Source organism: Peromyscus californicus, unplaced genomic scaffold (assembly GCF_007827085.1).
Source record: "Peromyscus californicus insignis strain IS unplaced genomic scaffold, ASM782708v3 Scaffold_14__1_contigs__length_90479793_seg_2, whole genome shotgun sequence".
In the NCBI taxonomy this organism is placed as follows: Eukaryota; Metazoa; Chordata; class Mammalia; order Rodentia; family Cricetidae; genus Peromyscus; species Peromyscus californicus.
Window position 1 is genome coordinate 52,050,311 of NW_026294436.1, and position 27,434 is coordinate 52,077,744.

Here is a 27,434-nt window from a genome sequence, read left to right on the forward strand (position 1 = left end):
TTCTGGGAGCTCCTGGGTGATGCCTGCTGGGACCACACTTTGAGCAGCCAGTAATTCTCTCAGCATGTGGTCTTCAGACCAGTAGCTCCAGGGTTCCCAGAAAGCTTGTTAAAATACACGTGAGTCTTGGCATGCATCCCCTTACCTTCTCTCCCTGGACCAGTGCTCTAGAATAGACCCAGTGGTGTGTGTTTTTGTGAGCCTCCAGGTAAGGATGCTGATGCTCTCACTGTTTGACATGGACTGGAGGAGAGGACTAAAAAGAATCTGACACCTGGCGTGGCATCCTGGATTTGCTGTGCGATGGTTGTGTGGTCTTGGGACAGTAACTTCACCTCCCTTAGCCAAGCATGGAAGGCCCTAAGTACTGAGTTTTACTAAAGCCCAAGCGTGGCTGCCGAGACCCCAGCTACAATCAGGGCGCGTGCCACATTCTCGGGTCCCAGCAGCACTCTTTCTCCCTCATATGCAGCCCATTATCAGCATCTTCTCAGAAGACTCTTGTGGAACTGTAGGGAGATAATTCAAAAGCATTTGGAAAATTTAGGAGATAACACCTAATTGTAAAGTACTCAAACCTATTTGATCAATGCTCAAAGAGGTGAAGTGTCACATGGGACCGTCCAACCAAGTATTACTAAACAAAGTGCCAATAGTTATGAGGACAGCATGCAGGCCTCCTAACTGACGTGGTGCTTCCCATCAGAGTAGATCGATACCTGATCACAACTGCTTGAGAAGGAGCTGGAGTATGTGATTATAGCACTATCGATGGGTCAACGAGGAAACAACTGTTGAAATGGATGATTCATATCAGGACCCAAGTACTTCTGTGTCAATAGTTCCTTCTACCTCTTAAAGAAAACAAAACCAAAACCACTTTGCTACAAGTTGCGAATGGCTGGGTTGATGGCAGCAGTCATTCCTTCCTCCATCCATGGTGCCCAGTCATGGGGAAAGCTTTTTATCTGGCTCTGTCAACACGCTCACCAGCTGCGACTGTCTATAATTAGGGAAATCTACCTACCAAGTTGACCCAGTCACTTCCACCTCCGTCAAGAAGTGGAGAACCGAGCGGGATGATGGGACTTTTACTTTTGTGTATGTATTTAGTAAATGGTTTCTAAGTTTCAAACAACTATTACTGAAGGTCTACTAAGGACGAGATGCCGTAATAGTAGCCCAGACTTTTTGGACGTTTACCTGTTCCAATAAAACTACCTATATGAATCCAAAATATACGCCTCCCAGGTATACCCTACTTCCCTCACCTGAGTGAACCTCCGTCTCAAGTAACCTCAACTAGCCAACCCCCGTCTAATAGTCTCAGGACACACAGAACACTGCAGTTAAAGGAGCAATGGTGGAGTCAACAGGAAACCAAGGCTCTTCCCTCCAGGGTGCTAAAAGCCAGCCCCGTGACTGTCCCACCGTCATCTGGCCTCTCAACCATTTCTCTTATCGGCACAGTGTGACGTCTCAAGATGATCTTATCCTGTCCCCTCCACTTCTAAGCTCCATATTTGGTGCTCATGCGCACATGCCCCAGAGGAATGCAGGTCCGTGCGGCTCCTCAGTTACACTTCTGTGCATGGTTTACCTTTCCTCTGGTTCAGGACAGCTCCTGAAACTTCCACCACATGCCATTGCCTCAGGAGTGCTCGCATTCCATTGTCTGCAGCTGTCCAGCTGTCCTGTTCCTAGCACAAACAGGAAGCTAAAATGTATTCCTGCTAAACACATTCTCTCTTGCCTGACAGCTTGTTCCCTTAATATGGTGGGTCTATGTCGTGGGCCCATCACGAGACCAGAATGACTCTGAAGATGGTCCTACTAACGTTTTCAGAGGAAAGCTACAGTTCCACAGACACACCTGTCTAATGCGGGAGAGAGGAGAGAAGGTACCCTGTCTCATAACTGCTCACTCATCAGCACATCACTTGTTGGTAAACTGGTATCAAAAACTAGGCATCAGACCACAACACATCCAAATTCTCACTGAGCTTCTTTTCCCTTAAGAGTAAACTAAAGGCTTGGGAATACAAGTCATCACTCCCAGATTATCTACCTGTACCTCCCTCGCATCACCCCACCAGAACGCTAGGGGTATGGATTCAAGTACAGAGAGAAAGTGTAGAGCATTAGACACTACAGGCAAGGAAGGGTGTGTAGATAGCTCTATCTTAGCTATCCCTGTGGGAAGCTGGTGCATCATGTTAGTCACAAGAATGGCAGTGTAGAAAAAAAGGTCACGTGAAGACAGAATGATCTGAGATAGGGACAAGTGCTGCTGTGGAAGAGACTCAAGGAAATCTGCTTAAGTGTGACACAAAAATATTATACACAATGAAGGAATCTGACGGGGTCACACATACAGCAGAGAAATGTCATTGTCTTATAGGTCCCGAGTCCAAACATGAGTCAGCAGTCTGGCAGTATTGTTTAATAAAGCAAGAATGGAATTCGGAAGAGGGATAGAACACTGTGCTCAGCACATCTGAGCCCTCTCGCTCTTTCTTATTATTCTCTAATTGCATCTTGTGTCTATGTCTTGTCTCCCCAATGAGATCAAAAGCTCCCAAAGGACAGAGTCCAGGTTTGACTCTTCCCTTGAATGTTTTTACCACTGGCAAGAAAGTATGAGAGAGAGAGAGAGAGAGAGAGAGAGAGAGAGAGAGAGAGAGAGAGAGAATATGAATATATTTGCAGTCTCAGGAGAGCATAGGTGGAATTGTGGGATTGGCTCTGTAATTCCAGAAGGAATTCCCTTAAAAGACAAATGGGATAGAACTCAAATGAAAGGCTGGCTTGACAGAAGCCTGCAAAACTGATGACTAAAAAGACAATGACAATCCATCTACAACCTAGCAAGGGCCTGTTAATCTGCAGGCAATGAACACCTATCATCCCCGGTCCTTACAGTGACCCTGCAGGGTAGGTGTTAGCAGCCCCATCCTACAGTTAAGGAAACTGAGATCCAGAGGACTTGAGTAACGCAACAACCATGATCATAAAGCTCCTACGTGAGTGAGTTGGAGGAGTTAGAGTCCAGGGCTGCCTGGCACTGGAGCCCCAGTTCTTTGCATTTGTCCATATGCTGGGAGGGAGGATGTGTGTCATATATATTGTAGGATAAGGAAACAGACTGAGCCCGGAGGAGTGTTGTCCTTTCTGGCAAATGGGATGGTTACAGCATACACCTCCAGCCCAGCCTCACAGCTATGTGAACTGAGCTGTTGGCACCACAGGTCGGTGCCGAAGGTCTCTGGATCTTGCGGGATTCAGGGTACTCTATGGTCTCAGAGTCAGGGAGGGAGGCAAGCTCCAGATGCTCTGGAGAGGGTCCAAGGCTGTCTCTATTTGTGTCCTTTTCGTACTGCTTTAGCTGACTCATCCCATTGAGCTGTGTGCACTGTCCATCTAGTCATAATGAAATAAGACATCTTCAAACAAGCCTCCCTACTGTAAGTTGCAAAGAGAAGTAAGCAAGAAAATTCCCAAGAGAAAAGAAAGAGTGGGAAAAGACAAAACAAATGTTACGTGTTAGAGTTTATTATTTTTTACTTCTTTCATTTTCTCAGATTTTTCAAAAATCAAAATTCTCTCTTTTTAAAAAGATTACTCTTTTATCCACTTTTATTGAAAATAGAATCTTTTCTCATACTATATACCCTGATTACAGTTTCCCCTCCCTCTACTCCTCCCAGTTCCTCCCCACCTTCCCCTCCCCACATCCATTCCCTTTCTGTCTCTCACTAGAAAAGAACAGGCTTCTAAGAGATAACAAAATATAACAAAATAAAATATAAGATAAAACAAAATCCATCACATTGAAGTCAGACAAGGCAAATCAAGAGAAGGAAAAGAGACCAAGAATAGACACAAGAATCAGAGACCCACTCGTTCACACATTCAGGAGTTCCATAAAAATACTAAACTGAGAGCTCTAAGGTAAGCCCAGAGGACCTGGTGCAGACCCAGGTCAGCCTGTGCATGCTGCTTTGATCTCTGTGAGCTCATATGAGCTTCGCTCATTTGATTTAGAGGGCCTTGTTCTCCTGATGTCCTCCATCCACTCTGGCTCTTACACTCTTTTTTTTTAACATTAATTTTTATTTATTTGTATGAGTGTGTGTCTGCCATGTCTGTGCAGGTGCCCACAGAGGCCAGAAGAGGTGCCCACAGAGGCCAGAAGTGGGTGGAGGATCCCATTGAGCTGGAGTTACATATGGTTGTGAGCTGCCCGGTGTGGGTGTTAGGAACTGAAGTCTGGTCCTCTCTAAGAGCAGCAAGTGCTCTGAACTGCTGAGTTCTCCCCCAGTTCCCCCACAAATTCTCTTCTGTCAGAACTAGGCAAAATCACAGACATATTTAAAATAATGTAAAAGTTTAGGAATGAAGAAATACCTAATGCCACAAAAGATTTAGGAAAATACAGACAATAATTTACAACTTTTCTATTGCTCTTTTGCTGGGGAAATGATCTCTGTTTTTATAATCTGAAACATCTCTCATACCATAAACAAAACTCAAAAAGCAAACATACAAGAAATGTTTTAAGAAAAATGTATACGCTATCAAGTTGACCAACATCACAACAGCCTTTGGAATTCAAACACAAAAAGGCAACGAACTGATGGTCACAGAGATGTCATATCAGGTAAAGGTGATGCCCTCCCCAAGGAATTTGAGCTGGGCTAGCTAGGAACTGGCATACACAGCAGCCTGGGATTCCATTCTTCTGAGGTGCCCAGAGCTCCCTGAACAAAATAGCCTAGCTCTGTCAGCACAAAGCTGAGAACAAGTCTCCTGGCAAGGAGCAATGTATTGACCATCACACTGGAGACTTCAGAATCCTTCATCTTTCCTTGTGGCTATTCATACTCAGTTCCAAAAGGATCTTTTCAAATAGGACCAACTTCTCATCCCACATACCAAAATAATCCTGAAACATGTTTGAGAGAAATTTAATAGGCGCTCCAGATGATCTGAGGGAGGAGGACGAGACAACTCCCCTTTGATTCTCTGAGATGGAGAGATTTTAGGTCACAGAATCATAGAGAATTGCCAGTGAACAGGAGCTTAGAGTTGGGCTAATCACCTCAGACAGAGTCTGGTGCAGACGCTGAGTCTGTAGGTCTGAGGTAAGACCTGAAATTCTGGATTGCTATCAAGCCTCCAGTTGAGGACCACGTTTTGAACATTCTCAGCTTTACTGGTCACAGGAGAACTGAGATTAAAACTCTACCTGGATGTCCTTATCCACCACGTTCTCACCATATACGTTGCAGCAGTGCGTACGAGAGTGACAGCCGTTAATGAAAAGCCCTCACTCATTGCTGGTGGGAATGTCAGATGTTACAGTCCCTTTGTAGAATATTTGGCAGTTTCCTAAAACGAAGCATAAATTACTGCCATGTCCTCATTCCTAGAATAATCAAGTCAGGCATTTTCTTGGCATGCATATGGTACAACCAGATAGTTTAGGGGAGACCAACTAGAGATATCTGTTATGTGACTAAAAGAACCCTTGTCTTGCAGTCAGAGGTCCTAGTTAAGACTCTTAGCTAGTCTTTCTTAGTGTTTTCAGACTCCTATTTCTTTCGGTATTAAATGAGAATTAAAAAAAAAAAAAACCTACCTGGTAGTGTTTGAGAGATTCGATTTAATTAGAAATTGTGTAAACTCCATGGGCCTCCATAAATGTTATTTTATATCCTGAGATTAACTACTTTGTACGTAAGTACGCCTGACAGCTCTGGAGGCAAAGAGGTAAATATGGAGAGTTCCTTTCCGGTATACAACACGACTCTTAACAGCTCATCAGAGAGGTGAGTGAGCACAGGTCAACGGCCTGAAGGATGTCGACATTTTTAAAAAATACTGCAAACTAAGTATTTAATTGCTAAAGAGAGTCAAAGAGATAACTAGCTAGAGTTAGATGGAAATAACTCCTGAACACTGGCAGAGAGCTGGAATTGATCTCAGGCATGAAAGAAATGAGAGGCATAGATTGACAGAGGGGTGAACAGATCACTTAAGCGAGCTAAGTAACTTTTTCTCATCCATGAAATGGAGATTAAAACAAAACCTCGTAGGACTCTTGTGGGGATTAAATGAGATGATGCATTTACAAGCTTAGTACATTTCTTACACACGGTGCGCACTCACCATAATTTTTAACCCTTGCTGTTTTATTTGAGTGAGTAACATAAACCTATGATAAAAATAACAAAACTGACATTTGAAGGCATACGTGGATGAGTTTTGCTTTTGTCTTTCATCTCCATTAATAGACTCCCCTCCCTCATAGGTCACCACTCTAACATAAGTCTGCAATCTTTCTTTACACAGATAACAGCAAATACAAATATATTCAAAACTGGCCTTCGCTGTACAAGCAGGTTACACTGCATTTGAAGTTTCAGCACCTGGTTTTTTTGCTTATTTGATTTTTGTTTCTGAAACAGGATTTTGTGTCACACAGGCTGGCTTTGACCTAACTATGCAGCTGAGACTCTGGCCTTGATCCTCCTGCCTCAACATCTCTAGTACTGGGGTTACAGGCATGCACCACTATGCCTGGCAGGCGTGTGTGTGTGTGTGTGTGTGTGTGTGTGTGTGTGTGTGTGTGTGTGTGTGTGTGTGTGTGTGTACCTGTTCACATGATTGCATGCATGTGTGTGCATGTGTGTACATGTACATGTGAAGGCTGGAGGGCATGTCCATAGGAGGCTTTGCCCTCTGTTTTCTTCCTTCCTTCCTTCTTTCCTCCCTCCCTCTCTCTCTCTCTCTCTCTCTCTCTCTCTCTCTCTCTTTCTTTCTTTCTTTCTTTCTTTCTTTCTCTGTTTGAAGAACTCTCATTGGCCTGGAACTCTCCAGAGAGACTAGACTAGCTGGCAAGCAAACCTCAGGGATCTCCCCATCTCTGCTTCTCCATGCTTGGGTAACGAGCACAGGCCACCACCACACCTGGCTTTTCCACGTGGATTCTGGAGATTGAACTCGGGTGCTTCTGCTTTGGCGGCAAGCACTTTACCGACTGAGCTACCCCGCTGTGTGTGTCATTGACTAAATAGCATTCTAAAGTGCAGCTTATCCAAGGCCCCCATCGATGGACACTATACATTGGCTAACATGAATAACTTTTGCAACCCTAACATTTTTGCATATGTGTATTTTAATCTCCAGATGAGATTCCAGGAGACTGACAGATGCGTGTATAGTTGTAATCAATATTAACAGTTATCCCTTCATAGGATTCCAGGCTGCTTTGTGGTGCTTCCTCCTGTGTCCAGAACCAATGGAGTGCTGTCTAATTGGATTTTGATACTACTCTTACCACTTAATCTACAAAATCATTTATTAGCTAGTTCTTTTCCCAGTCTTTCTATGGTCTGTTTATCCGTTCAGATACCAGTATCCCAGTTTCAATTACTGAGGTTGGGTAACGGTGTTGCTATTTAGAGGGACTTTATTCATCTTCTCTGCTGTTTGTTCTCAGAGATTTCCTGGTTATTTCAGCTTGTCTATGTTTCCATGTGAACTTCAGAACCAGCTTTCTCAGTCTGGACAAGAGAAGACAGTCTTACTGAGATCATTATGAGAATTAGGTTAAATTTACAAACTAAAGAGAATTGACCTCTTTGTGACTTTCAGTCTTCCTAAGTAAAACATGACAAACCTTTCCATCTGTTGGGTTCCAATATTGGTTGTTGGTGTCTTTCTTGATCTCATCCCACACCAATTTCAGGTACAAAGGCCAGGAGATAAAGGATAACAGGTTAGAATGACAAACAGGAAATAGATTCACCTGTACAAAAGTCAAGGGACCATAGTTCTGAATCCTGGCCAAGCGGGAAGAGTTTACGTCCAGAAGAAAAGAGGGGAAGAGGAGAAAAACGTTGTTTGGACTTGATGCTTCATATTGGTTGTTTCAATTAATTCTCATTTTACAGATCATAACAATGTCATGAAAACAATCTGCTCTTCGGATTAATTTACCCCAAACTGCAAACCAGAGGTTACTACATGCCTCACACATGAGCTCTCCAAATGCTAGAGGTTATAATGTTAATGAGGATGAAAATGAAGAAACCATCAAGGCCCTAACATAAGAAGTAAATTGTCAGATATCTTAAAGATTCATAATTCAAACCTGTCAGCCAGTTTCGAAAGCCCGTACTATATTATCTTCCTCTGGGGAAGTTCACTTAGGTCAGTTCACTTTAACCGTGTTTATTAACTATCTGCTCTAAACAACTTGAATATTAGCATCCATTTCAGAAGTTACATTAGGGAAGGCTTAATAATTTATACATAATAAAAAGACAGTCATGTTATGTGGGCATGTGAGGACTGGAGGACACATTGGCTGATGTGACGGATTCCATAAAAGGATAGAGTAAGGTCAGCTTCCAGAGCTTTACTTAAGGGTGTAAAGACTGCCTGGTTCATTCATTCCTTTCATCTCTGTCCCCTCTCTTCTAGTCACTGGGTCTCTCTTCTTCTCTCTTCTCCATTTCCCTATGCCTGAAGTTCTCTGACTGACTGTTCTGTGAGCCCAGGCTTACATGGAAGCTCCAGGCTCACATTCTGACTTCACCCAGTTCCCTCCAGGGGAGTTTTCTGATGAGCCATGCTTAAGTCTGTCTCAGCTCAGTGGCCAAAGGACAGAGGGTCTAATAAACAGCAGCCCTCAGCCCATCCCCATACCTGTCCCCTAACCTCATGGCTGAAGTAGAGGATGAAGAATTGTAATTGTCCATTTGAGAGTTGAGGGCTAATCCTGAGTAGTGCTGGAAACAGAGCACCACAAAGACAATGGTAAAAGTTATTAGAACATGCCCCCCCCCCCCCATGGGTGATCATGCAGACGCTTAAAAATACTTTTAATTTTGATATTATGATATAATAACCTGGGAAGAGAGATGGTGAGGTGGCTATTCTTCTAAAGGACTCAGGCTTGATTCCCAGCATCCACGTGATCATTTACAACTACCCGCAACTCCCTCCTCCAGCCTCTGTGAGTACCAGGCACTCACATGGTACACAGACACATGGGCAAGCACAATACTCAGGCACATAAAATAAAAATAAAAATTATAAACAACATGGGAAATGTTATTTCATGGTAATCAATCAAGAAATATACAGGAGCAAAAGCTATGTGTAAAATCTGAACAGCAAATATACTGAACTTTAAAACCTACACCAAATATGAATACTCTTCTTTGGATGATGTGGTAATTACTGATTTTTCTCCTATCTTCTTTCTTTTCATTATTATTCTTTTTCTTATGGCATTTGTTTAGACCTGCTCTTCTGCTGTCTCTTCTGAAATTTTTTAAGTGTTTATTTTGTGGCTAAGAGTGCATACTGCTCTTGCAGAAGAATGGAATTCCCTTCCCAGCATTCACATGTGGCACCTCATTACTGCCTGTAACTCCAGCTCCAGGAGATCCAACGCCCTCTTCTGGCCTCTGTGGGCACTGCACTCACATGCACATACATTCACATGCATACACACACACACACACACACACACACACACACACACACACACATACACACATATTCCTATAATTACTATTAAAAAACTGTTTAAAAAATTCTAATATGCGTCATTACATTGACTTTTTTTTTTCTCCAATTGTGTTTGGTTCTATCCTAGGTCTCTGGGCCATTCAGTGTCTGGGTCCTGGTATAATAATGCCTAACAATATTCTGCTATACTCATAAATTGGTGACTACCCCAATTGTCATCAGAGAGCCTCATCCAGTAACTGATGGAAACAGATGCAGAGGGACCCTCAGCCAACCACTGGGTTGAGCTAAGGGAATCCTGATGAAGAGAGGGAAGAAGGATTGTATGAGTCAAGGTGGTTAAGGACATCACAAAGGAACCCACAGAATCAACTAACTTGGGCTCATAGGAGCTCACAGAGTCTGAACTGACAGCTAAGAAGCCTGCTTCCGACCAACCTGGGCCTTCTGCATATGTGTGACAGTTGTGTAGCTTGGTCTACTTGTGGCACTCCCAGCAGTGATAGCAGGGGCTGTCCCTAATGCTTTGGCTGGCTTTGGGGAACCTGTTTCTCATACTGGGTTGCCTGGCCCAGCCTTAATACAAGGGGGGAGCTTAGTCCTGCTGCAACTTGATATACCATGCTTTGTTGATACCCATGGGAGGCCTGTCCCTTTCTGACCAGAAACAGAGGAGGAGTGGATTGGGAGGGGGCTGAGAGGAGGTGGGGGAAGGGAATGGGAGGAGAGGAGGGAGGGGAAACTGTGGTCAGGATGCAAATTAAATGGATAAATTGAATAATAAATAGGTAATTCTAATATGTTTCCAACAACTTCTCTGTTAACTTAAATATTTATTATGCTTTTAATTCCAGGAACTCACTGCTTTTCTGGGTTTTTGTGGTTGCTATTGTTTTATTTTGCTTTTTCACAGTATATTGCATCTGACTAGTATTTTCTTCTTATGTCTGTAAGGATATAATGTGAATTTTATGTTGTTAAGTTTTTCTGTTCTCTGAAGAACTATTAGTTTTCTCTTGGATGTTATTTCTTTGTTGTTTCTGGCTCTAACTGTTTTTTTTTTTTTTTTTTAACCTTCCCTCAAATAAAATCCAGTACTTCAGATGTGTTCCTCTTCAATTTCTTTGCAGCAATGGTTCTCAACTGCCGAGCTTCACAGTAAATGTGGGGCGAGGCAAGCTATTCACTGAGGAATCCCTAAATGTCAGTGTGTCTTCCGGGAAGAATTCCTTGTTTTCCTGCCTGGGAATAATAGAAAAAGAAAGATAATTAAGCAGGGCACGCATCAAAGAAGGGAGATGTGGTGATGAAGGCTCCATAGTTTAATACATTAGACTTGTCCCCACCCACTTCCTTAGAGACAAGGTTTCTCTATGTAGTTTTGGTTCCTGTCCTGGATCTCACTCTGTAGATCAGGCTGGCCTCAACCTCAGCGAACTCAGAGAGATCCTGGCTCTGCCTCCAGAGTGCTGGGATTAAAGGGGTGCACCACCGCCCGGCCCCAACCCTTTTCTTTTAGCCTTCTCTGTAGCCTCCTACTTCTAACTTTGGAAATACTGCTTCCTGGGGGGAGGGGCAGGTCAGGAGGAGCTGTGTAGTTACTTGGTTGTGTAAACAGGAGGGGAATTTGGAGAAAGGTCTCACATCACTATGAAGCACCTTGCAGCCGGTCTCCCTCCATTACCCCAAGAGAGCTGCCTTTATTGTGTTGACGTACCACGAGGGACCCGTCCAGTGAATCTATTTTCATCAGCATCCCTCGCTATAGGCACTCAACTTGGTCAGTGAGCTCTCTCTCTCTGTTTTGCTTTTGATTTACGAAAACTAGTTCATTTCTACTCATTTTGTGCTTCCAAGTTAATGCTTTTAAAAATCTCAATCAGGCCGGGCGGTGGTGGCGCACGCCTTTAATCCCAGCACTCGGGAGGCAGAGCCAGGCGGATCTCTGTGAGTTCGAGGCCAGCCTGGGCTACCAAGTGAGTTCCAGGAAAAGGCGCAAAGCTACACAGAGAAACCCTGTCTCGAAAAACCAAAAAAAAAAAAAAAAAAAAATCTCAATCAGGGGCTGGTGAAATGGTTCAGTGGATAAAGCTGTTTGCCGTCATGCCTGAGTTTGATCCCTGGGACCTACACAATAAAGCTGATTCCTTTAACCTCCACATGTGTATGGCATGCACACACACACTCACATGCACTCTTAATTAATTAATTAATTATATCTCAATCATTTCATTTTTGTGGACTGTTGGAGAGAATATAAATAAAACGCATTTTCTCACCATTCTCAATAAGAAATCTCACTTCAAATCTTTGTTAAGCTTTGCAAAATAAATAATGTACTAAGTTTACAATGGGGAATACAAATTTTAAATGATTAATTAAATATTTATAAGAAAAAACTCTCAAACTAGATTGCAAATGGGGAGAAAAAATTAATATGATATTCATACATATAAATTTGTGTCTTTTAATGATGAAAAACTTGTAATTTATACATAGTAAAACTGTAGTTAAAAGTATACCTGAACAACATTTTTGTGTTTTTATCATCATATATATTTTACTAATCTGTAATTGAAGGAAAGAAGGAAGGGACTGGGAGGGGAAGGAGAAAGCTTTTGGGTTTAGCATTGTGAATAAAATATCCAATAAAATAAAAAATCCAACCAGAAAAATGTCACCATAGATATTAGATTTCTGAATATTTGAAGGAAAAAAAATAAACAGCAAGAAAACAACCATGGAAGTAACCAACCACTTTCTGATTATATTTAAGTCATACTTCACAAGCTGAAACTCCTATCTGGCACCAACATTTGGTCAAGAACACGTGGCTAAGAGGTCATAGGCCCTAGTAGAGGTGGACATGGTATTAAATCCACCCCTAATGACTTACAGTTATACCCATGAAGTAATGTATCTCTCAGCCCTCATCAGCAGATGATAATTAACATAGAGACCCACAATTGGTCAAGGCACAGAAAATAGGAGACTGTAAATAATCAGCTCTAAACAGAACACAGATACTGTAATCCCTCCTCCTAATGTTCAGGGATCATTGCAGAAGAGGGGCCCGAAAGAGTTAAGAGCCGAAGGCAGTAGATGACAGGGGAACCGTATCTTCTAGGCACAACCGTGCAGCTGCACACACAAACTTAGAGAGGTCATGGCAGCATGCACATAGCTTGTGCAAGCTGAAGACACCAAATCCTAGTACAGGAAGGAGAGCTGGGCGGGAAATCCCACCCTTAGCCATGGAGGTGCTGACAATTGGTAGCTGCTGGACGAAAGAGAGTCAGTTTTTCAAGAGTATAGCTCCCAGAGAAACAGAATATTCAGATAGCACAAATTGATCTTGATTGGTTTGAAAAAAAAAAAAAAAGGACACAAAGTTGGAAACAGGAGGTGTGGATCTGGAAAGAGTTGTTGGGGGAGGGATGAGGATGATCAAGCATGTATGAAACTATCAAAGAACTAAGACTTTAAAAAAGGAAGGTAAACCATGAAAAGAAAAAGTGAGAAATACATAAAGGCTGATGTTTCAGAGAGAAGAAAGGCTTGGATGCTTCTTTGATTTGGACCTGGGAATTATTTAAAAATAAAGAATAATACAAACAGCGTTTAGTTAGATCAGAGGGACTTGCTGGTTCAGATTAAGCCAGTCTCAGTGTGAGTAAAATAGCAAACCCTAGGAGTTGCTGTGATGGCAAATAAAAATGCTGGCTAGTGCGAGAGGCATTAGTTCTGCTCCCCACAATGAAACTACAAGGAAACGACATGAAAGTTTAGAGCTTATTGTTACAGTCCAGCTGTGTTAAAGGTGCTGTATCATCTGGCTGACTCAACTTCCGCCTATTTCCATTTTGGGGAAACGTTTTGAGGAAAATGATAACCTAACCTGTCTTGACATATTATAACTGAGTAAATCATTTAGAAAAGGAGAAAAAAAATATTGGGGAAAAAATAGACTCTGCAGAGACTTTGAAAGGTTGTTTAGCATAATGGTGCATGAAGAAAAAATCATTCCCCTAAGTACCATGAGTGGCGAATACTGTAATGGATGCTTTGCTTAGGGATGGTGTCACCATACAATTTCTCTATCCCATCAAAACGGGAACATTTCTTTTTTTAATTATCAAACCCACCTAATGGTGCTGATAGTTAAGAGTATGCTGCCACTGGAAACTGTTCAGCCATTAAGAGCTCTGGCTGCTCTTGTAGAAGACCTGGCTTCAGTAACCAGCATGTACAAAGTGGCTTATAACCATCTGTACCTCCAGTTCCAGGGGATCCGATGCCCTCTTTTGAGCTCCATGAACACCATGGACACCAAGCACATACATGGTGCACATGCGTGTGTGCAAATACAGCACTAACTAACACACAAGAAGTAAATAAATAGATGGTCTAGCGATGAGGTTCACGTTCAAGTGTAACCCTCGCTGATTGCACAGGCACCAGGAAACTACTAACCTCTCAGTTTCTTCATCTATAACAATAGTGAATCATCACAGGGGTGGGTATAAGTCTGATAAGAAATAATCAGTCAAGTATGGAGAGAAGTTTGCACATTGTGAGAAGTCAATAATGTAAACTGTGATTTCTTCTAAAATAAAAATGTTAATCATGGTCATTACATATTTCTTACTGCTATGTGACAGGCATCCTAGCAAACACTTAGCTTTTTGTCTTCATAATAGCTCATTAATGTAAGTGTAATGCCGACTTTTAGATGAGAAAAATGAGGATCAAAAAAGTGAAGGCATTCACCATAGCTTATAAAGTAAGTAAAGAGACGGGCTCTCAACCTAGGCCTGTCTTATGTCAAGTCACAGCATACACCTTAAAGATGAAATTGCCTATGCAGCTAACCACAGCTGATCTTGCAGAAACTTAAGAGTGTGACTGTAATCCAACAATGTGTGATATTTTGTGGAGGTCACTTTAGAAGTCGAGCACTGGGAGATACAACGATGAACTACCATGAACCCATGACCTTGATTCTGAAGCATCCAAGAGGCTTGCAGAAACGGAAATGTAAGCAGATTTTGTTTGGATGAAGCAGCATAGAAAATGTGCTAAACAGAAGAATGAGGTGGGCTGTGTGAGCACCGAGGAGGAAGCAATTAATTCTGGCAGAGCGATAAGGGAAGGCTTTGGGGATAAGCTGTAAATGAGCTGAGCCTTGAAGGTTGCATAGACTTTGATTAGTGGGGGAAGTAATGGTCATTCTGGGGGTAGCAAAGGTGAGGAGGCGTGAACATAGTTCATGCCTGGGGATCAAGCAGGTGATCATTGAAGAAGATTGCCACATGCACTAATGGATGCCATGGAAGAATGAGACTGTTAAAAAAGTGGTAGGGGGTAAGTGCTGATCATGAGGTCCCTGAACACTTGTTTAAAAGACTGAACTGTATTAAGAAGTCAGCAGGGAGTCGTTGGAAATTTTATGAAGACAACTCTAGCAGCTGCCTCGGAGACAGCTTGAGAAAGTGGATTGACAGAGATAGAAGGCAGGAGGGAGGAGGGCAGAGATGTCCAAGCGAAAAGTCCACTTTGTCCTTCTGGGTCTCTCTGTTCTAAACAATTCCTCCAATACAAACATTTGTATACATTTACAAAACATGTGATCTTTGAATGAATTCTTCAAGAGCAAGATGTAGCAATGGAGATTAAGGAAGATGGCTACAACCCACCCCTCCCGCGCCCGTCTCCTCTACAAGGTAAAGGGCAGTCATCTTCGTGGTGTTCTGTGGGGTGTTGGTACTGCAATGAGACAATTAGGGACAGGGATAGGAAGAGGAAACCCAGTGGGGGCGCTCCTGAGCTTCTTCCTCTTGCAACCAGAGCAGATCCTAGACCAGAATCTGAGGATGGGACTTTATCTGTTGTTCAACAGTGTTTCCTCAGCCTAGCACTGTGTCCAGCATAGTTGCTGTTCAGTGTTTGTGGAATGAATGAATGGAAGGACAGAATTACTTTCCAGAGTTTTTTTGGAAAGTAAAGATTCGATGTAAATAGGCAACGAAGGGAGAAAAGAATGTTTTTAATGATTCCTTTGAATGACAATGTCTGGTAACGTTCTAGGGATCCCATGACAGCATTCAACAAAGTGAAGGGTCTTTTTCATTTTTAAAAAAGACCTAAATATGAAAATCAGACCTATTTTAACCAGTTGTGCCATCAACTTTTCTCTCTCTTGCCTTTGCTAAAGACAAAACAAACTCATTACAATCGCTATTTACACGGAATCCAAATAAGAAAGCTGGTTCGTGGCTTGATTTTGCTTTTGCCATTACCAACACTATTTGTCACAGTACACAATGTGTGTCATGAGTAAATAATGTCTCCAGGGGAAGATGCTGAGAGGTTGCTGGATGGAGGCTGAAAGCAACTCAGTGAAGAGATAGAAGCAATGTAGCCTATGGCCCAGAGTGCAGCCTGGGTAGTTGGAATAGTCAATCTGTTTGTTAGTTGACTGGCTGTTTGCTAAACCTCCATTTCCTCCACAATTAGACAAGAATGTTAAATAAACATCTTACATGAGTGCTGTGGAAATAAAGTTAAGGTACATCAAATAGCTTATCTAATAGGTACACACTAATTTCTATTTTAATAGACAATGACATAATACACCACTGCAATTATAATTTTTCCTATCAAAGTTAATATAAAATATTAGTGAACATTTTGAAAAAATAATCGTGATTTAAAACTAAGCCAATTTGCTGTGGGATAATGCTTTTGTACACTGGTTTAATAAAATGTTGATTGGCCAGTAGCTGGGCAGGAAGTATAGGTGAGGCTAGCAGAAAGGAGAATTCTGGGAAAAGGAAGGACAGAGTGAGGAATCGCCAGCCAGACACAGAGGAAGCAAGATGCCAAGGCAGAACTGAGAAAAGGTACCAAGCCGTGTGACTAAACATAGATAAGAATTATAGGTTACTTTAAGTGTAAGAGCTAGTCAGTAATAAGCCTGAGCTAATGGCCAAGCAGTTATAATTAATATTAAGGCTCTGAATGATTATTTTATAAAAGGCTGTGGGACTGTGAGTGAGAGATTTGTACTGACTGTGGGACAAGTGGGACCAGAGAAAAACTTCTAGCTACACCAATTACTTTCTGAGGAAGAGAAAAGGAGAGACTTATAATCAAGATTCAAAAGGAATACAGGTTGTTTTAGAGTACTTACCAGCAACCCAAACTAAAAAATAGCCTATGTAAGTAAATAAGCTGAGAGTTCTCAAATGAAGAAACACAAACAACTAGCAAACACTTTAAAAATATTCAACATCCTTAGCCATCAAGAAAGTGTGGAGTAAAACTATTTTGAGATCCCACCTCCCTCCAGTCAGAACGGCCACCATACAGGATACAAGTGATAATAATGGTCATTCGGGGAAAGGGCTGTTGATGGGAATATAGACTAGGGCAGCCATTCTGGAAATGAGTCTAGATGTTTCTCAAAAAGCTAGAAACTATTTGATTCTGCAACATCACTCCTGGGTGTACACCCAAAGGATTCTCTATCCTACTGCAGAGATATTTGCCCAGCTGTGTTCACTGTTGGACTATTCGCAAAAGCTAGGAAACATAATTAGTCTAAATGTCTGTCAACTGATGAACAGATAATGAAAATATGGTACATATACACAATGGAATTTTATTCAGCTATGAAGAAAATGAAATTACAAAGTTTGCAGGTAGATATATGAAAATGAAAATATTATGCTGAATGAGGTAACCCAGACCTAGAAAGACAAATACCATATATTCTCTCACATGTGGATCTTTGTTTTGTCTTTAGTTCTATATGTTTCATTGGAGTGCCTGTGCCAGTAAATCAGAGAATATAATGGGGTAGAAGTTGCCTTCAGAGCAGAGTGGAAGTAGAACATAGGTAAAATAAAAATGTAGAAGGGAATATTAAGGACATTAAGGTATAAGCGCCCGGGGGTGGGAGGAGATGAAGAGGCAGAAAAGAAGTTAATCCATACAAATGGTGTATGAAAAAGGTACACAAATACCAATTACCTTGTAATCCAAATTTAAAATATAAGAATTTTAAAGAAAAAGTTTGAAGGGGAAATAGTCTGCATGGCTAGATAATGCTGCTTCTAGAAGCTATGGGTTATTTAACCAAACTCCCATAGTGGTTCATGGGATACTGCCATAGGAGTTATTGATGAGAGAGTCCCCAGAGGCCCCTGAAACAACACAAACTTCTGCCATTCATCTTGGTTGCCCACCAGAACTAGATGATGCAATTCTATTCCTGAAGACACCACACATCATGGTTGTAAGATATAAAGAGATCAAGCAGAAACTGAGCAAGAAACTTTCTCCTTGCTGGCTAGCTTTCATGAGACCAAAAGTCCTATGCCAAGGGGAAGAAAAGGTGTCTATGGACAAACCCAGTTGTGGATCTTATGTACTAGGATACTAACCTTCCAGGTAAGATATGCCTGCAGGTGGCATGACTGTTCTGAGGGTAACCAGCTACTTTCTGCTCGGTTTTGAGACCCATTCCACAGCACCATGACTAGCACTGTAAACATGGTCAGAAGTGCATCGCAAGGGAAGTGACAGGCCCAGGATAGTGGGGGAGGGAAGGGACTTCCTGTTGATTAGCTAACTTGTCATAGCATCAAACTGGCTTCTAAATACCTATGTTTATACCCCCAAACAGATGCTACACTCACCTTTAATCAGAGAGGCCTCACTTTTCAGTGAACAGTGGTGAACGCAGAGACAGAGCTGTATAAGGTGCTTAGAATAAGTGACAGGTCGGTGTTGACCCCTAAACAAGACATTGGTACTTATCTCCTCTAAGGCTTGGGGAGCATGGACGAAAAGGACACACCGAGCATGTAAGAGCTGGAAGGCAGGGGGAATGTCTGGGAAATGCCCTCTTTGAGACATAACATAGACACTAAAATCATACATTCTCACTAGCTGCAGCACCTGAACTGGACAGGCATGAAACTAGCCTTGTCCATAATTAGTCATATATAAGGATAGGGGCGGACATGGGCTCTATCTCTCCCTGCTGAACTACTGGCTACCTATTCTGGGAGATGAGGAATCCTTGCCTTCTGTTATGTAAACACTGGTGAGCCCACCAGGCTCCAATGGATAGTTTTAAAACCACAATCATACATATATCCATGGTTAAACTCAGTGGCTCACACATACACACACACACACACACACACACACACACACACACACACACACACACACACACAAATATGAATGTGGGGAAGGAATTTTTAAGGAAGAGGGCCAGTGTAGATACAGTAGGAGATAAGAAAGAATGGGGTGAGAATAATCAAAATGCATTATATACATTTATGACATTGGCAAAGAGCAAATGTAGCTGATAAAAAGATTCATTATTTGGTAGTACCCAAGGATACTCATAAGTTAGGGATTCAAAATGAAGATGGAGGGTTTCTAATTTTAGCTTATAAAACTACATTTCCTAATAGCCTTAATATGACAGCTTAAATCTGTGGCTCCAATTCTTTAACCTTTAACAAAATGCTGTCATATTTTGGTATTACTGTCCACTCCCATCCTCAACTAGACATGAGACGAGCAGAAACATGAGAAGACTTCCTGTCTCCTGTACCAGGAAAAGAACCTGCCCAGTTTGGTCCAATATCAACCTGTTGGTCCCAGGAGGATCAAATTTGGCAAAGAAAATTGTCTCCATTTGATCCCCAAACACATGAGTAAGGCTAACCCCAAATTAACATAGTTTACCATCTAAGTATAGCCCAGACCAGCTAACATACAGGTCCATGAGTTCATTAGTCTTTGTCTAGGCTAAACTTGAGAGTATCTATTTTCACATGGTGCCTGTGGTCATCACTGAAATCTGCATCTCTACCATCATAATTGTTTTACTGAGAAGTTCTACCACACAGAAAATAAATCTGAAAGTCATTCACATTAAGGCTTAAAGCATGTCCGCTAAAGCTGAAGAAATAAGCACATGACACTTGGAGAACAAAAGCTGTAGCTGAAATAGGGGCATTCTTCTCATTCATGTGTGACCTAAGGTTTTGGCAGATGACAGAAGCAGTGTGCAGCTCACAATACCTCTCAAAGGGAGTCTTCCCTAGAGTCCAGATACGCACATCTCATTTTCAAGCAGATATCAAGCTTGTACGTATTTGGATTCCAAAGAAGACTCTTAGGCATATGTGCAGAGGTGTCTTGTATGGTCAAAGTGAGGAGGGGATTCATGCTTGGGACTGGCAGTAAGCAAAACAAGAGGAGGTCAATATCCTTACAGAAAAGTAACCAAGCATGGACTATCATATAATATGCATGCACATGGAATTATTAAAGAATGGGGAGGTGATCAGCATGAAGAAGCAGAACTTAATTATAGTGTGGGGATGAGATCAAACCATTTTGGGAAACCAGATTCCAACCAGAGTACACAGAAAAGTCAGACCTCAAACAGGGTGAGTAGGACATCCGTGTGGGGTGTGACAGGAAGCGGGTCAGAATTCCACCGGGTAAAGAGGATTCTAAGTAGGAATAGTCTGGGACAGTGTGTGTGTGTTGCGGGGGGCGGGGGGGGTGGTATGGGCATCCTTGTGGGAAAGAGGGTGACAGTAGATAAAGAAAATTGATATAAGGAAGGGAATTGACCAAATACCTACATAAAAACAATGTTTGACAGATTTACACTGTGAAAAAATGAAAGATACAAATTCTGAAAGGTAAAATTATTACTATTAATACATTCAGTGCTGACAAATTGACTTACAGATATTCTTGTGAATGCAATAGTTTTACTACGTAGAAAAAAATTCATATAAATAAACAGAAAGCTAAATGTAAATATAAATATGCAGATTTATATCCCTATCTATCCTCTGAAAAGCTTCGGGTGCAGTGATAACTCCATGGCCATGAACACACACCTATCATTTAGATAGAAACTTCTAGATCACTCTTACAATTGAACATTGGAACCTTGCCTCTGGAGAAATGTCTTGCATAAGGAGATTAAAATGTGGCCATAATATAAGGAAATATTCAAGAATTATAGATGCATGTGAAAAACATAGACGCCTATCCCTTGAAAGAATGAGAACAGTTTGTATATCAAAATCACAACTGACAATGATGGGTCATGGTTGATGTCACAAGTTACCGCGAACCCACACAGGTATAAATGAATAATTAGATGAGCTAATCATTGGATGAGAAATGGTACATTTATGTAGTTGCATAGGATCACCCACAAAATACTTACTGAGTGAAAAGGGAGAAAGAATAACCTCTCATTGAACAAGTTTTGCAGACACTAATTTAATAAGCGACACAAATAACTCGTTATGAATGGAACCAGTACAAATCCTGTGCTCCCTGACGACAATATATGAGACCACCTTTGTGCCTCCTGTGAGATTCCTACCAAAGATGCACAGCCTAAGTCAAAGCATGAATACCCATCAGCCAGACCCAAAGCTGGAGTCATGATCCCCAGGTATATCCAGAATGGGCTCTAAGTGATCTGTGTATTTCCTGGGGGACAAATGTATGGAAAGAGCTTCCCTTATAATCTTTAAGGGGATCCGTGAAAACACCAGGCCAAGGACTCCTGAACTTGGTGATGTTCCACAATCTGCATATTTAGGTCAGATTTTTCCCTGACCTCCAGATTTGGATATCCAACACTGTCCCATGGATGTCTCAAAGCAACATGCTCCAAATGAAACTCATGCTTTTCCTCTTTAAACGTCTTCAGGTTCCCCCATAACAGTGAAGGCTACCACTATTAACTCAGAGATCTCAATAAGACACGCTACAGTCAGTCACCCTGGGCTCCTCTCTTACATAAACTCCCACTATAATCAAGCTGCACGGCCTGACATTTCTCCATCTTTGCTCACCTCCCATCACACCCTCATCTCAGTCTGTTAGACACAGTTCCGTGATGCTTTGAACCGTGAAGACATTGCTCCAGCTTCCTGTTATCCCTGGCCCTAGGTTTGCCTCCTTCTACTGATTCTCACACTGCAACCTGAGCGTGTTTTCTTTCTTTCTCTGGCTTAAAAGCCTTCAACGGTAATATCTGTCTTATAGGATAAAGCTCAAGCCATGAATATATGAATATATATATATATATTCGAGACAGGGTTTCTCTGTGTAGTTTAGGTGCCTGTCCTGGATCTCACTCTGTAAACCAGGCTGGCCTTGAACTCACAGAAATCCATCTAGCTCTGCCTCCCAAGTGCTGGGATTAAAGGCATGCGCCACCGCCGCCCGGTGTCAAACTTTATATTTAAGCAACCAGCTAATGTGGCTTCTATACTCCATCTACCATATTTCCCTTGTCCTCATCAGCTTTTCCACTTTGCTCCGGGTGGTTTCATGATATCAAGTGCTGCAGAATTCAAGCTGTGAAGAGACACCTGTGTAGACACACCTCATCTTACAGGGTCCCATCATTTCAGCTAAACAAATGTGAGGCCCTGCTTCCCTAATTGAACCCCTCAGTGGTGGAATTTACCTGTACACATCCTTCAGGAAGTTCCCTCTGAGGAAAGCCTCTTGCTCTAGAGCTGCAGTGGGCTCTGTTGAGAGACAAAGGCAGAGATTCCCCAAGGATACTCACTGTGGCTCCCAGCATGTTCATCTTGATGCATACATGCAGCTCCACCCATGTGAGGAAATCTGGCTCCCATTCCTGAGGTACTGTTCTCAGCGATGAATGCTTGCATGGGCACACGGACTCCTTACACGACCCATTGATTACCCTGGAGAAGTGGATCATTCACTGGGTCTTTCCCCATCCCTTACATCTACAAGAGAAAGAAGAGACACAGGCACCTCAGGGTGGCTCACATACACACTGCCCACTGCATCACCACAGTCTTCAACGGGGCCTCTGGAGATTGTGAGCTTCCAAGGACTCTGGTCCTGCCTGAACCCTTTTTGGTTGTGGGGAATGCCAAGGTCTGAAGAGGTAAGAAAGTAGGGGGAGCATCAGAGAATAAGAACAGGCAGTCTGCATGGTACCTAGCTGTCAACTGAGATGCTTGAGTACGAATATAATAGATAAAACAACAGGGAACCCTCAAGCCCTCAAGTGACATCTGGAGAGCAATGTGTCACTTCCCGCAATAAAGCAGATGGCCTGAGTGAGCTGGATGCCCAGTGGGTGCTTTTTAAAACAAATAACTTTTAGAAGGAACGGATGTATAGGCATTTCAGAGGGTGAAAAGAAGAGGAAAACTGTGAGGCAAAATAATTCAAATTAATGAAAACTGTGTCCGTATCGATACCTCTCACCCCTACCTCATGGCAGGTATTTATGCATCCCTTTCCACAAAATCCTACCAGAAATTGTGACCTGTCAGAGAAGTGACACCAATGCTGACATTTCAGGAAGGGCAGAGCCAACATGGAGCGTTTGGAGATCTCCCGGGGCCTTGCTGAGCTTCTGGGTCATCAGGCTTTGATGTGTCTGACACTAAAGTGTTGTAGAAACAGAACAGCAAGAAACATCTCATTTTTATGACTCTCCAAGACTTTATTTTATCCTTTCAACTCTATTTAGAGAGACATTTTCACACCCATTGGACAGAAGAGTCAACTAAGAGACTTGTGATTGGACCTTAAACTGAGCAAGAAATCGTGGTGTTGGGACCATTTTTCATAAACCAAACAAGTTAGCATTTGTATTAGTTACTGTTCTGTTGCAGTGGGGAAAAAAAAACAAAACCTGACAGAAACAATGTAAGGGAGAAAGAATTGATGTTGGTTTACAGTTCCAGAGGAATACAGTCCGTCATGTCAGGGAAAACGCAGAAGGTAGGGAAGGCAAGATGGCAGGAGTCAGAGGCTGGCTGGTCACTTTGTCCTCACACTTTGGAAGTAGAGAGTGAACAGGAAGTGGGCTGGGTTACAAAGCCTCCAGGCCCACACCCCAGTGACCCACTTCCTGTAACAAGGCTTCAACTTCTTAAAGTTCCACAACCCTCCTGAGCAGCACCACCAGCTAAGGGCCAAGAGTTCAAATCCATGAGCCTACAGGGGAATGTCTCACATTCAAACCACACAGCGCTGCCTTAAAACCTACATTGTATGTATTATTTACTTCCTTGTTTATGTGAAGAGACCGGTGGCTTTGGATAAGGCCTTGAAGAGCAGCGAAACATTCTTGGCGCGGGGGTGGTGGTGGTGGGGGGTGACGGTGGAGGGTGGGGTGGGTGGGGTGGGGGTGGGTGGGTGGGGTGTCCTAAGCTTCAGTTGACCCATTTGGGATGAGCAGAGATGCCTGCACATCTCAGAGAGAAATCCTCTCCCTCTGTGACAGCCTCTACCTGGCACTGGCTTTGTTACCTAAAGCTTGCCCTATACTACCTAGATTTTTCCTGTTTTATATAGCACTTGCTCTACAATGCCAGCCTGTACCCAAAGGACCTGTTTTCATGCTAATTATTCAAAGCCAACTTCCTTGGCCACACATATTTTGATGTCTGCTGGTCCCTGCCCAGTGAATCTGAACTCTTTAGGCCGCATCTGGAACTGTCTTGCTTACTACTACTGCCCAATATGGATCTGCCACTTATTGAACTGTAGGTAATATAAAATCAAGAATGGATGTATCAGGTATGTGCGAGTTTCTCAAGACTCATAACCTGGCTGGGCGATGGTGGTACATGCTTTTAATCTCAGCACTCAGGAGGAAGAGCCAGGCGGATCTCTGTGAGTTCGAGGCCAGCCTGGTCGACAGAGCAAGATCCAAAAAACAAAAGATTCATACCCTGTCTGCCTATTCCTGACCCTCCTTATGTCAGACCTCTTAGTATCAAAGTTGACCAAATGTCCCAGAGAGCTCTTTGGTCCAGTGGCCCTTGAAGAAATATTACTATCCTTCTTCTGGAGGGAGTCTCACTGATGAAATGATCTTTTGTTCCAGAATTCTTCACCTCCTGAAGCTTGTCCTTGCCTGACTTGTTGACGGGATACCCCTGTCTGTTCTTTTTATATCTCTGAAATCATCATTTAATTGGAGAAAAATCAATGCTTCTCAATAGGAAATGGTTTCATAGAGCCTTTGGTATCAAGTAAGCCCTGCACCAGGTAAAGTGGTTATAAAGTCTCCACTTCTTCATCTTTCCCATATATAAAATGAGTTATTATCTACCCCTAATCAATGCTCAGAGACTCTGAATACCATTTAACAATTTCAGAAGTTTTCCTTCACACTAATGGAGATTTGTTGATATATCCAAACCTTATGACTTTCTTATTACACCATTCACTCCCCCACCATATTACCTTTATGATCCAATAGTGGTCACTTCTTACCACTGGCAACAAGCCCATTATAGCTCAAGAATTTAAAAATAAGAGACAACGTAATATAAACTATCAGTTTTGAAATAAACTGACCTGAGCTCAAGTCTTGGCTCTACCACTTGGATGCTATAACTCAGTCAATCCTCTAGGCATTCTCATCTGTATGAGATGAGTCATATAACCAGAAGACAAATATAATGGACAGATCACATTCAATTGGCACTTGGCCGACAGCATACCCTACTACAATGTCTAGTATATTTATTAATAAATTATTTTAAAGGCTATCGTCAATATTTTGGTTATATCCAGAACTCGATAAAACTCTGTTGACGAGAAACAACACATTTGAAACACAGAACATGAAGAAATCGAGCTGGTACTCATCTGGAAGTTTCATTCCTACTGTCTAGATTTCACAGGGCTGGGAATTGTTATCCATGCTACCAGAAGAAAAAAGTAATCACCAATCTTACCTGGCTGTTAATTCTATGGGCTACAACAATCACTGATCTGCAAAGAGATGCCCCCTGGCACAATAGTAGCATGAATATCCAAGGAGTAACCAATGACTTTCTGATTGAATTTAAAGGATATAGAAAGTCTGTTGTGAAATTTTGTCTTCTACAAATGACAGGGAAGTTACACCCAAGATACCTCCACAATGTCGCTGCCTAAACAAGGATAATATCAATAGACATGCTAACATAAGAAAGGGAAAATCTCGCGGGATCCCACCTCTAGACAAAGGACTACAGGCAACTAATGACTACTGATAATTAGTCTCTCCCAAGGATGGGGTTACCTAATTATTCAATAGAAAATGATCAACCTTGAAATCATATACTTACAAGCCACACTAAATGAACTCAACAAGATGTATTTATTTATTTGTGCATGTATGTGTAAATGTGTAACAATAATAATAAAAAAGAAGCCATCAATTTGAAAAGGAGTGAGGGAGAAATGTATAAGAAGTTGGAAGGAGAGGATGTGGGAAGGGCTGGAAGTAAGTAGAGGACATGGGAGAGGTTGGAGAAAGGACAGGGAAGGAGGTAAGTGGTACAATTATGTTTTAATTTTTAAACTAGTTAATAAAAAATGAAAAAAGAGGATAAAGTTGGGAAATGGATCTGGGAGAAGTAGGAGTATGGGGTGAATATGATGAGGATAAATTGTATGAAATTCTCAACTAACTAATAAAATGAGAAAAAATGAATATTAAAAAATTCAAAAGTAAAGTTATAACCAAAGGCTTTTACAGCATTTTTTCCAGTTAAACACTAAAAAATAATTCAGATTCACCTATCTAAAAGACAATGGTTAGTTATAACACAGAATCCTTTGGCCCAGAAGCTGTACGTCTTAGGATAGCCTACAAAAATGTCATACAAGTAGTCCATGGATATGTGCAGAAGAACCTTCATTGAAGGGTTAGCTTCAACAGAAAAATCTAAGGACAACCTAGAGTTATGTCTGAAAGTTGGTAGTTAACAACATGAAGGAATATATTATTGCATTTGTAAACTGAGGAAGAACAAAACAAGTGAACAAGTAAGAACAGCTTGAAGAGGGCTGTGCACAGCAAAGTTCACCTTTGGAAAGGGAAGGAAGACAATGGGCACCTTCTAGACTCATGATCACGTCATTTGAAGGGTTAGAAAGAATTGGGGGGGGGGTGGCAACTCTTAGCCTCACACAGTTTTGCATGCTTTCAAGTTGGTAAGATATGTGTTTAACTTTATATTTATGTGATGAATTAAAAATGAAAACAATAAAGTATTTGAAAAGGGCTATGCAGATAAGTGAAAACCATATTTCTCAAGTAGGAGAGCTTGGAAAAGATAAAGCGCTATTGTCGAATGTGAAAGCTGAAAAGCTTTCATCAGAGAGAATGGCTTACAGCTGATGACGGCCCCATAGAAAGTAACCACAGACCAAGACCTGGCTTCATGAGTTCAGTAATGCAATTCAGAAATGTGTTTTGAGTGCCTGCCACACGCTGGGACCTGTGCTAAGCACCCTTCTTTAATCATTCTGGCAAGCCTATGAAGTGTGAACTACAGTTGTATCTATTACAGATGAGAACGCTGAAAGTCGGTTGTGGCTAATAAGCAATGGACCCAAGAATAAAACCCAGGTCATTTCAAATATTGAGCAAAGCTCTTACCCACAGAGTTCTAGTGTTTCTATGACTCACTCTGTCAGCTCACCTAGACTCATGAGGAAAATCTCTAGCTGAGAAGGTTAGCAGGAGATGGATCTATAAGCCAAATTCAAGGTAACATGTTTTTTAATTAATTAATTAATTAATTTATTTATTTATTTATTATGTATACAGAAGAGGGAGCCAGATCTCATTACAGATGGTTGTGAGCCACCATGTGGGTGCTGGGAATTGAACTCAGGACCTCTGGAAGACCAGTCGGTGCTCTTAACCTCTGAGCCATCTCTCTAGCCCCTCAAGGTAACATTTATGATCATCATTCCCACCATCAGAATACCTTCCTTCCCTATATCAAGTTTCTGGGGAAGATAATGCCATGGTATTA

At 41.9% G+C, this 27,434-nt stretch overlaps 1 long non-coding RNA gene across 8 annotated transcripts in view; it reads right to left on the reverse strand.

Moving 5' to 3' along the window:
- The window catches only part of LOC128109928 (uncharacterized), a 175,436-nt gene that overhangs the window by 13,276 nt on the left and 134,726 nt on the right, over positions 1-27,434 (reverse strand). For 5 of the 8 annotated variants that reach the window (XR_008217963.1, XR_008217958.1, XR_008217957.1 and 2 more), the window contains 2 exons: positions 22,190-22,376; positions 3,701-10,788 (listed from right to left, as the gene is read on the reverse strand). This is a non-coding gene — a long non-coding RNA (uncharacterized LOC128109928). Of the gene's footprint in view, positions 1-3,698; positions 10,789-22,189; positions 22,377-27,434 lie in introns of those variants that run through there. The other 3 variants (XR_008217961.1, XR_008217956.1, XR_008217966.1) reach the window with 3 other exon arrangements.